A 12942-nucleotide genomic window follows, 5' to 3' on the forward strand; every position below is an offset into this window, starting at 1 on the left:
ATGCACTGGCGGAACAGCAGGGGTGTTAGAAAATCCATTATTTGAAATTTTTGTTTCTTTTTCTTACTAGATTCCATGCTGTTCTTTTCCTGTCATCTTGTTCCTTTTTTTCCTATCTATTGTTTTGAGGGTTTTGTGTCTGACAGTTCTTTTCTGCTGCTGGTTTTGTCCTTTTTGTTACCTTGTTTCTGCCTTCGTGGGCTCTCCCCCTACCTCCCTTCCTTGGTCTTGTGTGTTGTGAGCCTCGTTCTCCTTTTCTGTCATGCAGTCATTTGCTTTACTTTTCTTTCTCTTTCTGCCTTATTGTCTCATATAATGCAGAAAAACAAATTCTCTTTTTGTCGGCATTCTTTTACATGGTGTTATGTGGTTGTCATTTTCCCTTCAGGATAGATGCACTTTACTGTATGTACTATTCATTTTGGCTCCAAGAATCCAAAACACATGTCCAGAGGAGTGCCAAGGCTGATGGCAATAAAAAACAATCAAAGCAACCAGTAGAATAGTTCTTTGGGAACAGTGCAGACCTATTTCTTCCCTGTGGATCAATTCACATAGAATCTGTAAGTTTTTGTTCCTAATTTTAGATTCAATACCTTTCTCTTTTCTCCAAGACTAGGTCTATTCCAAAGTCGCAATTGTTTTAACGCTTTTCCTCTCAAATCTATCTGCTGTTTCCATAATTGTTTTTCCATTGATGAATACAGCCTGAAAAGATGGTTCTGGTAGTTGGAACATCCACTGATTCAGTTAATCCACCAGTTATTAACTGAGCAACTATAATGTGTCAGGAATTGTGCAGGTGCTCTAAACATTGGTCACCGTGAGTTTTGTTTTTTGTTTGTTGTTGTTGTTGTTGTTGTTGTTTTTGCATTCTTTACCTGTTCATGTCCCTTATCCCTAACTTCTTTCTTCTTTCTGTGGCCACACCACATATTATTTGTCATTCTGCCTTCTCCACTCTCTCTACCTTGACTCCTTTGGACCTAGCATTCCCGTTTTTACTCAGATTTATTTACAAAGAACTTGTGATTTTTCTGCCTAAATTCACTGCATTGGATTAGAAAGCTCAAATCTTGTTGGCAGTGAACACCTGAGAATGTGCCAGATTCTTCAAACCCACTTTTGTGTTGCAATTACAAACAAAACAAACAAACAAAAAAAAAACTCCCCCCCCAAAAAAACAAAAAACAAAAACCCACAGAAATGGTAACCTGATCTCTGGTGTAGCTATGGAATTCTATAATATTTGCAGTAGCTGAATTTAATTATATCAATATGTATACTTATTAAATAGCAATGAATTAAGTAAACATCTACAATTAAACTCTTCCGTTTACAGTATTTAGTTCCTTGTTTCTTTTAAATGTTTTTTATCTCTATTTGCTTTTATTTGCTTATTTTCTCATTTTATAAACTTCCTGTCTTCTAATCCATTTCTCCTGAATCACCTTTGATTTTTAGTTTCTACCTCTGTTTCCTTTCTCTACTTTTTAGATTTATTTTATTCCAGGGTTATTGCTATTTTAATTTTTGTTGTAGTTGTTATTTTAGACACTGCTATGATAGCTCAAGAAAGTTAGCTTACTGTTTTCTACAGAAAATATTAAATGATTTCTTCTATCTGTACTGGTTTCCTTTATATTTTTAATCTCTCCACCCTTCTCATGTTTCCAAATTTCCAGCTAAGTGTTTTCTTCATTCTGTAATTTCTCTCTCTTTTCTTGGCACATTGAATTGCACCCCTTAATTTTTTCCTACATCAGTTTTTTTTAAAGAAACACTAGACCCTTGAATATCATTTTGCAAATGCATGTGGATGACTTCTCTTTTTATTTTTACTAATTGGCCTTTCAGAACAAACTCCCAAACGTGTACTATAGCTCATTTTATGCACTTACAACAAGTCAGTTGTCCTGTCAGCTTCCAGAAGCAGTGAAATGCTCATTTTAGAGTCTTATGTGTTTCACATTTCCAATTTTTAATTATTTCCTTCTGTGTTGGAAGAAAATAGAGGGAAGGATAGATATAAAGAGCTATGAAATAGTTGTAAAAGTGAAAGGGAGGTAATGCACTAAAAGTAAGTAAGTAAATTTGATATTGAGAACACTTACACCCATAAAGGGTGCTATAGGGAAAATATTCTTGGTGACAGGATAGACGATAAGAACATCAGGAACCTCTCACAGATTTGTTCCTGTGGGTCAAGGTTTTTATAGCTGATTCCACCAAACAACACTGTCTTTGGCATAAATATATCTGGTTCACCCTACAGAATTTCACCCATGTCATTACTAAATGGCTCTGCCTTGACAAGGCACTGTTCCTATTTTTCATGTCTTTGACATGGTGCCCTAATTTTTAAAAGTTAGCAATACTAGTCTCTTTTGAATCTGCTATTGCATTTTTATCAGCCAGATTCCACATATGACATAAACACTTGAGTAAGTGATAATATTTTAAGCTCAGTATATGAAACAACATGGAAAAATTATGTCATATTTCTTTATTCTGATTTTGTGACCTCTAGCATCACGAATAACTGAAGCTCAGTTCTTCCTGTGCCTTGAATACAGCCAATTTTAAAGCAAAACTGTCACTCTTTAAAAATAAGCTTTATCAGTTAATTTATTTCACAGACCCTCTACCCCAAATTTTTAGTTAACCTTGGATTTGTCAGATGGGATAGTTGCCTACAAAAGTAGCCCAGTCTTGGGCTAACTATGACTACATATAAAATGACTAAATGACTAAATATAAAAATGTTATGGGCAACCCACATTCTAGTATAAATTGTCAGCATAAGAAAGAAAACAGATCCATTTGGAGGACTAGATTATTCAAAAAATCCGGGCATATACAGTGTTAATCTTCAAATTAGGGAGCTTTTAAGTATGGCATTTCGCACTAAGTCTAATGGCTTGAGTATTTAATTCTTTCCAATAGCTCACCACCGCCAGTATTATAATAGAGTTTAATTTTAGTTAAAAAGGTTTCACTGTCCTCATGACTTTCTTTTTCTTTGGTCACCCTCCCCTCCTCATTCTTACCTCTCTCTCTCCCAGCCCTCAATATGGGTGGTGCTCAGGTCTGAGACTACTTTTATCTCACTGAATTTTCATTTTTCTTCTCGTATTTAACTTTATCTTTCTTTTTCTTTAATTATATATATTTTTTCTCTTTTTTGTTTACTTGGCATTTTTCTTGTTTGAATCTGCCGTATGGTTTCTGATTCTCTTAGAATCACTAGTTTTTTAATAAGAATTTGTAGGATTGGCTTACATTGCTAACAATTAATAACTCTCATTTTTGAGAGTTTATTCTATGCCAGGAAATGTGTTAACATTTTAGGTAGATCATATTATTTAATTCTCAACCAACCCTCTGAGCCACCACTAACATTATCCCTGTTTTTGAGATAAAGAAACCAAAGCATAGAAAGGTTAAGCAATTTGTTCAAAATCCTGCAGGCAGGAAATGGCCAAGCCAGGACGCAAGGTCAGAGTTTCTGACTGCAGGCTTGCACGCTTTTACTTCATAGCTCCTCTTGTAAAAGGATGCTGAGCTGTATTAATTTGCTTTGGATCTGTATGTAAGAATGGGCGATTTCCCTACCTTATCTTTCTTCATCATGGATTCTGATGAGAGCTGAGTTACAACTATAATGGGGGTATTGGATCTTAGAGTGTTATTTTGGTCCATATTCTCCTTGCCCTACACACCTTCTTGGCTTCCTTCTGCCCACCACCATGTGAGATAAGTTTACACATGAATGTAACTCTTGTTTACCTCTATTACTAGAGGAAACCCTTTCTAAGGGCAAAGTCCGTGTCGTCTTCTTTTTCACATCCTTCACATTGCCTTGTATGTGAATAGTTTCCAGATAAAGGACCACAATTATAAACCCTGGCAAATGAGCATTCTCAGGCACTTCTGCTGTGCAGTGCTCGTGTTTTCCTCATACTGCAGGAGAAAAAAAGGCAAAGTCAAGGCATCACTCTTCTTTGATGTAGGTCAGATAGAGACATCCCAGAGCCCTTCCCAAGTGGTCTGTTTTGAAGAACTTTGTTCAGTTTTATACATTTTTATTTTCCTCATTTCAGTGAATGCAGAGTACAGAAGAAGAAGCAGGGCAGCTTGGCTAAGCAGTTAACTGTTTATTTTTTGGAATCCAACAATCACATATACTTGAAAAGGTTTTGTAGAATTTTTAATAAATACTCCGAAAGAGCTTATGTTTTTATTTTGAATTACAATTCAACAACATTTAATCCCTGTTGTTGCTTTGTCAGACTTTTAATTGAATTATTCAAAACATGAAACAAAAGGAAAGAATTGTAGATAGCACAGTAATATTAGCAGAATTACCAGAGTGCTGAGAATTATTAAAGAGGACATTATGTTTGTTAATCGGGCATTTAATTTTGCTTCTGTTTGTTGATGGAAAACATCCTCTTGGAAAGGATTTTTTCAAAAACCTTAATTGTGACAATGCCTTCTTAATGTCCGTGAATATACTGTACAGCAAAAGCTGTTTGAAACCTAATTAGTCAAAAAGATTCCTAATTTCCATTTTAACTCTAGGATGGCTGACCAGCATTCCAGTCAGATTGGTCATTAGTGCACGGGAAAAAAGCAGGCCTTTCAATACTGGCTTAAAAAGTGAAAAGTGCTCAGAGGAAAGATTTTAAACTATTATGAACTATCACCAAAAAAAGGAATACTCTCTCAACTCATAGTATGAGGCAGGCACAACCTTAGTATTGAAACCCTACGTTAGAAAGGAAATTGCAGGCTACTCTCATAAACATTGATACAAAACACCAAACAAAAATATTAATATGTTGAGTCCAGCAATGCATAAAAAAGGTGAACTATGTGGTCTTACTTCAATAAAGCAAGGTTGGTTTAAACACCCGCCCCCCGATAAATTAATGTAAATCATTACATAAACAGGTAGATCTATGTCTTAATCCAGAGAAATAAGTGAAACACAAGTTTCACATGTAATCAATGTGTGTTGTGTGTGTATATATAGATATATGTATATACATATGCATATATATACATACAGCGAAGCAAAAAGTTGAAGTTTTATTCAATGACAGTATGTAACTATATAGAGATATACCTATATGAACATAGGGTAAAGAATGAAAAGGATACACATTATTGCTCCTAGTGGATAGAAACTCTAAGATTGGGAAGGGGGAAATTTTATTTACTTTATACAATTGTCTAAATAGGAACAATTGTTAACTATTATGTTTTAAAATATAACTATTTCAGGGGCGCCTGGGTGGCACAGTCGGTTAAGCGTCCGACTTCAGCCAGGTCACGATCTCGCGGTCCGTGAGTTCGAGCCCCGCGTCAGGCTCTGGGCTGATGGCTCGGAGCCTGGAGCCTGTTTCCGATTCTGTGTGTCTCTCTCTCTCTGACCCTCCCCCGTTCATGCTCTGTCTCTCTCTGTCCCAAAAATAAATAAAAAATGTTGAAAAAAAAAAATTTAAAATATAACTATTTCAATAAGTCAGGATTTTTTATATTTGAGTGCACAGGATGTGACTCTGTAGTTAAAACAATTTCACTACCATTATTGTTACTAAGCTAGGAATTGCTATTATGTGCCATTAACTCAGGCTGAAATATTGGTCTGTCTACTCAAAGAATAAACGAAGTGTATTTGAAATTGTACTCTCCATTTCCAAAATTGCTTAAAATAGTTATTAACAAGAACAGGTTAACTTTGGGGAACAGTCTCTTTGTTTTTTAGAAATAATGACTAAAAATAAATTGTCCTAAACTCATTTTACTTGATCTAGGATTCCTTTCCATGAAATTGTCCAAAAATGGCTAATTTCCATCTAATTAGAAGTGTAATTTGGCAATGCTCTAATTAAAATTATTAGAGTAATTTTTAAAATAAGATGCTTCTTAAAAAACATTAACAGTGGTGGCCACAGCACATGGAGTGTTATTTACCACTTACCAAAAGAATAAATAGGTAGTAAATCATGATATAAACATAACCAAGTGGAAATTGTAAAGACTTGTAGAGTTTTTAAATTTGCCATTGAGTTTGTGAAGATTTATAATATCTTACCAGCTATTATCTACCTATTTATTATAGTAAAGGGATTTTGTTCTTTCACACCTGCCCATGAGAGAAAGCCATTTGTAGCTTCAGCACTCATATATTAAAGAAGTTGTATGCTTTCTTTTAAAATTTTTCATGGAAGACATAAACCTAATCAAACCTTTCTCCCCTCTAGCTGGTAACCTCTGCATGAACTAAAGGGTTGAAATATTGTTTAATCATGCTACATACTACTTTTTACAGTTATGAGAAACATTATTTTGCTGCAGTAGAAGCAACAAAACAAAATGTTTTTACTCTGTGCAAGGAGAAATATATTTTTAAATTATTTATTATTTTAAATGGCATGATTTCTTATGAAATTACATTTTCCTCTTCTGTATTTCAAATATTACTTCTGGGAGAAAAACACATTTTTAAAACAATGATAATATACATGTAATCTGAGGAACACAGACCCTCTTACTGACTTGTGACTCACAGAGAAACAATGTGCTAATTTCAGTTGGCAATCTTTACTTGATTCCTTCAGTCCAAACTCAACTATTATTAACCTTTGTTTGTGACAATTGAAGAGAATAATGGTTGAATTTAGGGCCTTTAATGTCACATTGAAATCAATAGCTGTAAATGGTAGTTGCCACAGTTCTAACTGATCTGTCACATTCAAACAAAGGAAGGCCTTTCTCAGTTCATAGAAGATAGCTGAGACAATTAAACACACAAACACACACAGGAATCTTAGAAGACCTTTATAACATAGAGGAAATGTACCGAATCTCAGTATTTGTATAAGGTTGGTTTTTTTTCCTTTGCGTGTTTGTTTTAATAATGTTTTTAAAAATACTGTACCTGAAACTGTAAGTCAAATATAGGACAGTTAGTAGACTTCATCCAGACCTCAAAACCTGGCCTCTGTCATAAAAATAAATTGAATTGTCTCTCTTAGTGTGGTGGCGATAGTGAGTGGTAGGGGGGTACTGATGATAAGCCCCTTCATGAGCAGAAATTGCAAAGGCCACCAAATAAAAACAGCTCAAAACCCTGAGTGCCAGAGTTCTGCATGCTTCTGACAACTCTCTTATCCAGACTTCAACTCCCAACTCAAATCCATCTTTGAGACTTCTGTACATTCATCAGTGTTACACTTTCTGTGCTCGGGTTTGACTTTGTCATTATACCTTTCTTATTTTTCTGGACATTTGGTGGATGCAAATTAAAAGAGATTCCCATTCATGTTCCCATATATGACTCCGAACCTGAAATTGGTTATAATCATCTGTACATTGATCAATTACATTAAGAACATAAGTCCACTTCTGCTTAGTGTTGTTATGTTGAATGAAGTAATAATAATGTTTCAGTGCTTTGTCAGAAAGAAAAAGCTTTGGTAATTTTTTTCCCTATATAATGACAGGCCTCCAAGTTTTATTAAGGCATAATATGAAAAATTCTTATTCACTGAAATGCCATTCCAGCCATCCTTTGAAAAATTAAATTAGTTGTTCTTGGAAGTAGAAACTAGAAAGATTCAATACTACAAGAATATAGGAGATTAAAAAGAGGAAAGTAGACAAGATCATGTTTTTAACTTGCCTTAAGCAAAAGTACTATTTTTTTCCTCCGCTTATAATTTTATAAGACAATATTTTAGACTTAACATTCACCAAAATTATTAAAGGACTCCATGCATGACTTAAAAAAAATTCTACTTCTCAGCAATAAATTCATTTATTCAAGAGGAACATAATCAGTGTCTAATGGGCCTTTTTTCTACTTTATTTCCTCCCACAAGACAATGAGATTCCAAACTCTGTCAAATCAACTATCTGGGAAAAAATCAGCCAGTAAACTGGCTCCATAGGAAAACAAACCCCTGATTTGTAGCATTTGCTGGTTTCTATGGTATAAATGCTCCACCACAAGCAATTTTAAGGTACAACCTGATGTCATTGAATGTAGAGCCTGCCTCAGCCCACCGCTGGAATAGTTAGGCTTCACCTGTGGAAACTTACTTCTGCAGCCACTCTTAGCACTGCTAGAACACTGAGGATAGAAAATGGCGTCAGTCTTCATGAAGGAGAGAAACGTAAAGTAATAAAATGGCTGACCCAAACACCAGCTGTTCATATTAGATCATCACACTCATCTGCTTTGAGATAAAGGGAATAAGAACCAGTAACTTTGTAGGTAAAACTAAAACATTTTTAAGGTAAATTTTACTTTTTTAAATGCTAAGCCAGATGTTCATTAAAGATGATCATCTTTAATGGGGTGGTCTATGTTCAGTGAAAGAAGTTAGAAATTCAAAAATTCTCTGGGTTCCTAAGTATATCCTGTACTCAACAGATCTTTTTTCTTAAATTGTTCACTTCTGGAAAAAAAAGAAGGGTTAATGAGAACAATCTAATTTGTAAAGGCTTGCACATAGCTATGTGAATCTCAGGTTATCAGCATTAATTTGAAATCTTTGTAATTCAACATGAGATAATTGAAGGTGTTTATATAAATTCAATATACATGTCTGCATAAATATATAGAGACAAAGAGTGAAACAGGATGTTGAGTTAGTTGGCCCTTTTATTTGGATGAAAACATAAAAGGAAGACCAACTAGCTTATGCCAAATGAGAGAAATTGTTGACTTGAGCCAAATCACAGGAATGGTAGTACAGCTGACTCAGGAAAGGTGAAGACAACCTGATACCTCAATACCTTCTCTATCTATTGAACCAATTTCCTCTGTGACTCAGCTTTATTGTCACTGTCCTGCAAATATCAGTAGTGGATGAAAGGGTATGCTAGGTCATCCATTGTGGTTAATGCATAGATTTATTGGATTCTAGTCAAAGAACCTACTGAATAAAACAATTATTTGGGGGGAAACTGCTGAGGTATTCTTGTGGCCAATTGTATGTCCAGTGTATTCACATGGTATATGAGAAAAATACATGTTCTATGTGTGTTTCATAGTTCACATTATCTGTTAAATCAAGCTTTTTAATTGTATCATTCAAATTATCTATATCCTTGCTCATTTTTCAGTTTGGTCAATTGGTCAGAATCTAAAAGCAATCTATTAAAATGTCATATTATCATTGTTTTCATATATTTTCTTATTTGTTTCCTAGAGTTATGTCTTAGGCTAAGCCTTAAAGTTCTATTATCTGCCTTATATTGCTTGCAATATAGTTTATGCATATAGTTTTGGGAATCATACATGTTATCATTATGTAATATCATTCTTTACCTTGTCTAGATTTTCATACTTAACATTAAAATGCTATTCCTGAATTCTTTTTTTCTCTATTTTAGCTATTTGATTTTTTAACTCAATCTAGATATTTTTTATTTTGATAGGGAATTCAGCCTATTCACACATACAGTGGTAATCGATCTGTTTGAGTCATCATTTCATATTATTTTGTGTTTACTATTTATTTACTTTGTTGGGTTTTTCCCCTTATTTCCTGTTTTTGTTTTTGTTTTCGTTCGTTTTTACTCCAACATGGGACTTTTATTCTTCTGCTCACAATGATATATAAAGTAATAGTTCTCAGTTAATATTTCAAAGTCAATAATGATAAGGCCGTAATAGGACAGCCTACTTGCCCATTTTACTCCTGAACCCCTCCTTTCTCTACTTCTTTTAGAGACTTTTAGACAAATTACTGCCATGTTCCCTCTACTTTCTTCCCTCCACAATTCCTGAGTTTTACCGAGTAGGTGAAAAATTTTGGTTATAGGTTTTTATTAAACTTGTATTAATTAAGAACCTACTGAATAAAACCACTATTTGGGCAGGGGGGGAACCGCTGAGGTATTCTTGTAGCCAATTGTATGTCCAGTGTATTCACATGGCATATGAGAAAAATACCATGTTAAAATATATGTATTTAATTTTAAGACCTCGTATTAAAATTTATATTCTGAGTCTTAGTTATAGAGTTGTCATCATATAAATTGAAACAAGTTGCTTAATACTGTTTATTGTACTATTCTTCTTCCCCCTTCTCAGAAAGAAGAGATTTGCTTCTGATTGAATTTTCATGAGGTTGGGAGTACTTCCTTGAGTATTTTCTTCAGATAAGATATCAGTACATGGGTGGCATATTTTCTGAATCCTTGAATGTTGAAAACTATTGTGCTTTTCCCTTAACATTTGAGTATTATATTGGCTGGTATAAAGATTCTTGGATCATAGTCCTTTTCTTTTAATAGCATAGTCAGATAATCTTTCTTTTGTAAGAAAACTATTTTTTGTTCTGGTAGAAGAAAGAATTTTTTCATTAGCATTGGAGGTCAGACATTTCCTCTGATTATGTCTAGGTGTGTGGCTTTTTTATAAAATTAATCCTGTCTGAGTCTTAGTGAGCCCATTCAGTCCAAAAGCAGAAGTCTTTCTTTAACTCAGAGAATTTTTATTCTATTATTTCCTTGATTATCACTTCTATTCCATGATCAATTTTTCCCCATCTGGAACTCTTCTTTTTTGCATATTATGCCACCTAAATCTTCCTCTAAATCTCTTATTTTATTGCTAATTTTCTTCTTTTTTTCCCCTTTCATTTGATCATCCAGACAACTAATTCAGTTCTCAGCAGTGGCTACTATCTTTTTCCGTTCCTCTATTTGATTTTAGAACTCTAAAAATCACTGTTGTCCATTCAAGTAATTATTATTTTTATTTTCTAATTACATCTCCTTGAGAATACTCTTTACATTTAAATTAACAGTCTCTTCTATCTCCTTCATTAGCTCTTCCTTAATAGTAGCCACCTGTTCAGCTTGACGTCCTTCCCACAACTTACAGAGTCCATGAAATAGGTAGTAATTTTTCTTTGATTTCCCTGTAATGTAGGTTTTGCCACACAAGAACAGGTTAGGATTTGAGGTTCTCTTCGGCTAAGGTACAGTGGAAGGTTGTGGATGATATGGCAGTTTCCTCTAGTAAGCTAGTGATTACACACCCCCTGAACCACTTCATTGAGAAGGGTATGAGACCGACTGCTAAGACTCAGTAGGTGCAAGCGGAAGAAAGTCAATTCCTCCCAAAATATTAATACTTGGAACAATTTATGCCATCCATTCACTACCTTCCAACCCTTCCAGGCGGTCTGCCCCAGCAGGATCAGGTAACCTCCAAGTGGATCATGTGAAACATTGGCAGATGTGCTCCTTTTGCATGATTGGAACACCACTGGCATATGTTGGCCGAGCCCTCTCCAGTGGCCAAGGTGCCTGCTGTATTAACTTCAGGCCTGCTGAGACCTCTGCTCTTCTCTCTGCCCCAAGGTTAATGAAGCCTCACACTTGTTCTTTTCTCTGGGGAACTCAAAGCTTCAGAGGTACTAGCTGACTTATTTAGATATGAGTTATTCTATCAACTTTCTATCTTCCCTGAATCCATTTACACAATTTAAAATATTGTCATCAAGTGTAAAGGTTTAACCTTACACGGTTTTTCATTTTCACCTTTATTTTGTTTGGGTTATTTCTATCAAATCTAATTTTCCCAGTGTCTCATTCAGAATATCTTTAGGGTTAAAAATAGCAGGTCAAAACAAAGGGATTATAGTCTCCTACAACTTCATCTACAAAATTCTGTAACATGGGGACTACATAATAATAGACATACTTAATAAACAATAATGAAGGAACCACCCATTTTGGAAAGGAGAAAGAGGGGCGCCTGGGTGTCTCAGTCACTTGAGCTTCAGACTTCGGCTCAGGTCATGATCTCATGGTTGGTGAGTTCGAGCCCTGCATCAGGCTCTGTGCTGACAGCTTGGAGCCTGGAGCCAGCTTCGAATTCTGTGTCTCCTGCTCTCTCTACCCCTCCCCTGCTCTCTCCCTCTCTCTCTCAAAGATAAATAAACATAAATTTTTTTTAAAAAAAAGAGAAAGAATCAAGATATAGTTGCCAATGGTACTAAGCATAGACCACATGCTGCTTGTGGGTTTAGTGGTTACTCACTTCCCATGAAGTAAACCAAATGCTTTATTTAACCAGTCTGGCTGCCATAGGTTCAGCTTCTGCTGCTGGGGGCCAGCTTTTGCCCAGTGTTAACACAGTTAAGTAGTGTTTACATATTGAACAATTCCATGCCATTCTGCCAGACTTAGAGTTCTTTGGCAATGTAGCTTCTTTAAATCCTACTGAGCTTCTTGCTAATTTCATTTGGGTACTCTCTTAGCTGGAAACCAATTACAAAAAATGTGTGAGTCATGATTCTTCAATTTAAGCCTGCCTTAGTTGTCTCTTAGCAAAAAGCCTAGGAGTTCAGCCCATCATCTAAGATGTCATTTGAAGGTCTTTGTCTTAGAGCAGTGGGAGACAGTAGAGATCTGTCCTGGGAGTCCTAAATGAATGCATACATTATACTACAGAGTTAAGTCTGTATGTGGTGATTGGGGTTGGGGCAACTAGCGCTTTACTTTGAGCAAGGAGTACAAGGAGTACATTCCTCGTGGTAGAGCCATGAGGAATTCTGCGTCCTCAGTGCTCCAACACTCCTAGGAATATCTCTTTCTAGTCAGCACTCTCTTTTAACCTCAGTTATCAGAAGAGTTCCTCCTCCTTCCCAAGACAACTCTTTCTGCTCATGTGCTTAGTCCCAGCTGCGTCTACTTCTTCAATGTCTTACTCTCCTTTCCATCTTCTGTATTTTTCATTTCTGTCTCACATGGTCCTTTTCTGCCCTCCTATACACGTGATAAAAATCCTGTAAGACACCCTGCTCCAGTCCTACCACTCTCTCAGGACACCTGTCCATTTTTCTTCACCCCTTCATTTCCAGTCATGTAGAAAACAGTCTTCATTTCTTCACCATTCATTCTGTCCAA

General features: G+C 35.5%; 1 protein-coding gene across 1 annotated transcript in view; it reads left to right on the forward strand.

Annotated features, from left to right (window-relative positions):
• Positions 1-12942, forward strand: part of DPYD (dihydropyrimidine dehydrogenase) — an 853279-nt gene that overhangs the window by 591465 nt on the left and 248872 nt on the right. The window lies entirely within an intron of this gene.

This window comes from Panthera onca, chromosome C1 (genome assembly GCF_046562875.1).
Source record: "Panthera onca isolate mPanOnc1 chromosome C1, mPanOnc1 haplotype 2, whole genome shotgun sequence".
Classification (NCBI taxonomy): domain Eukaryota; kingdom Metazoa; phylum Chordata; class Mammalia; order Carnivora; family Felidae; genus Panthera; species Panthera onca.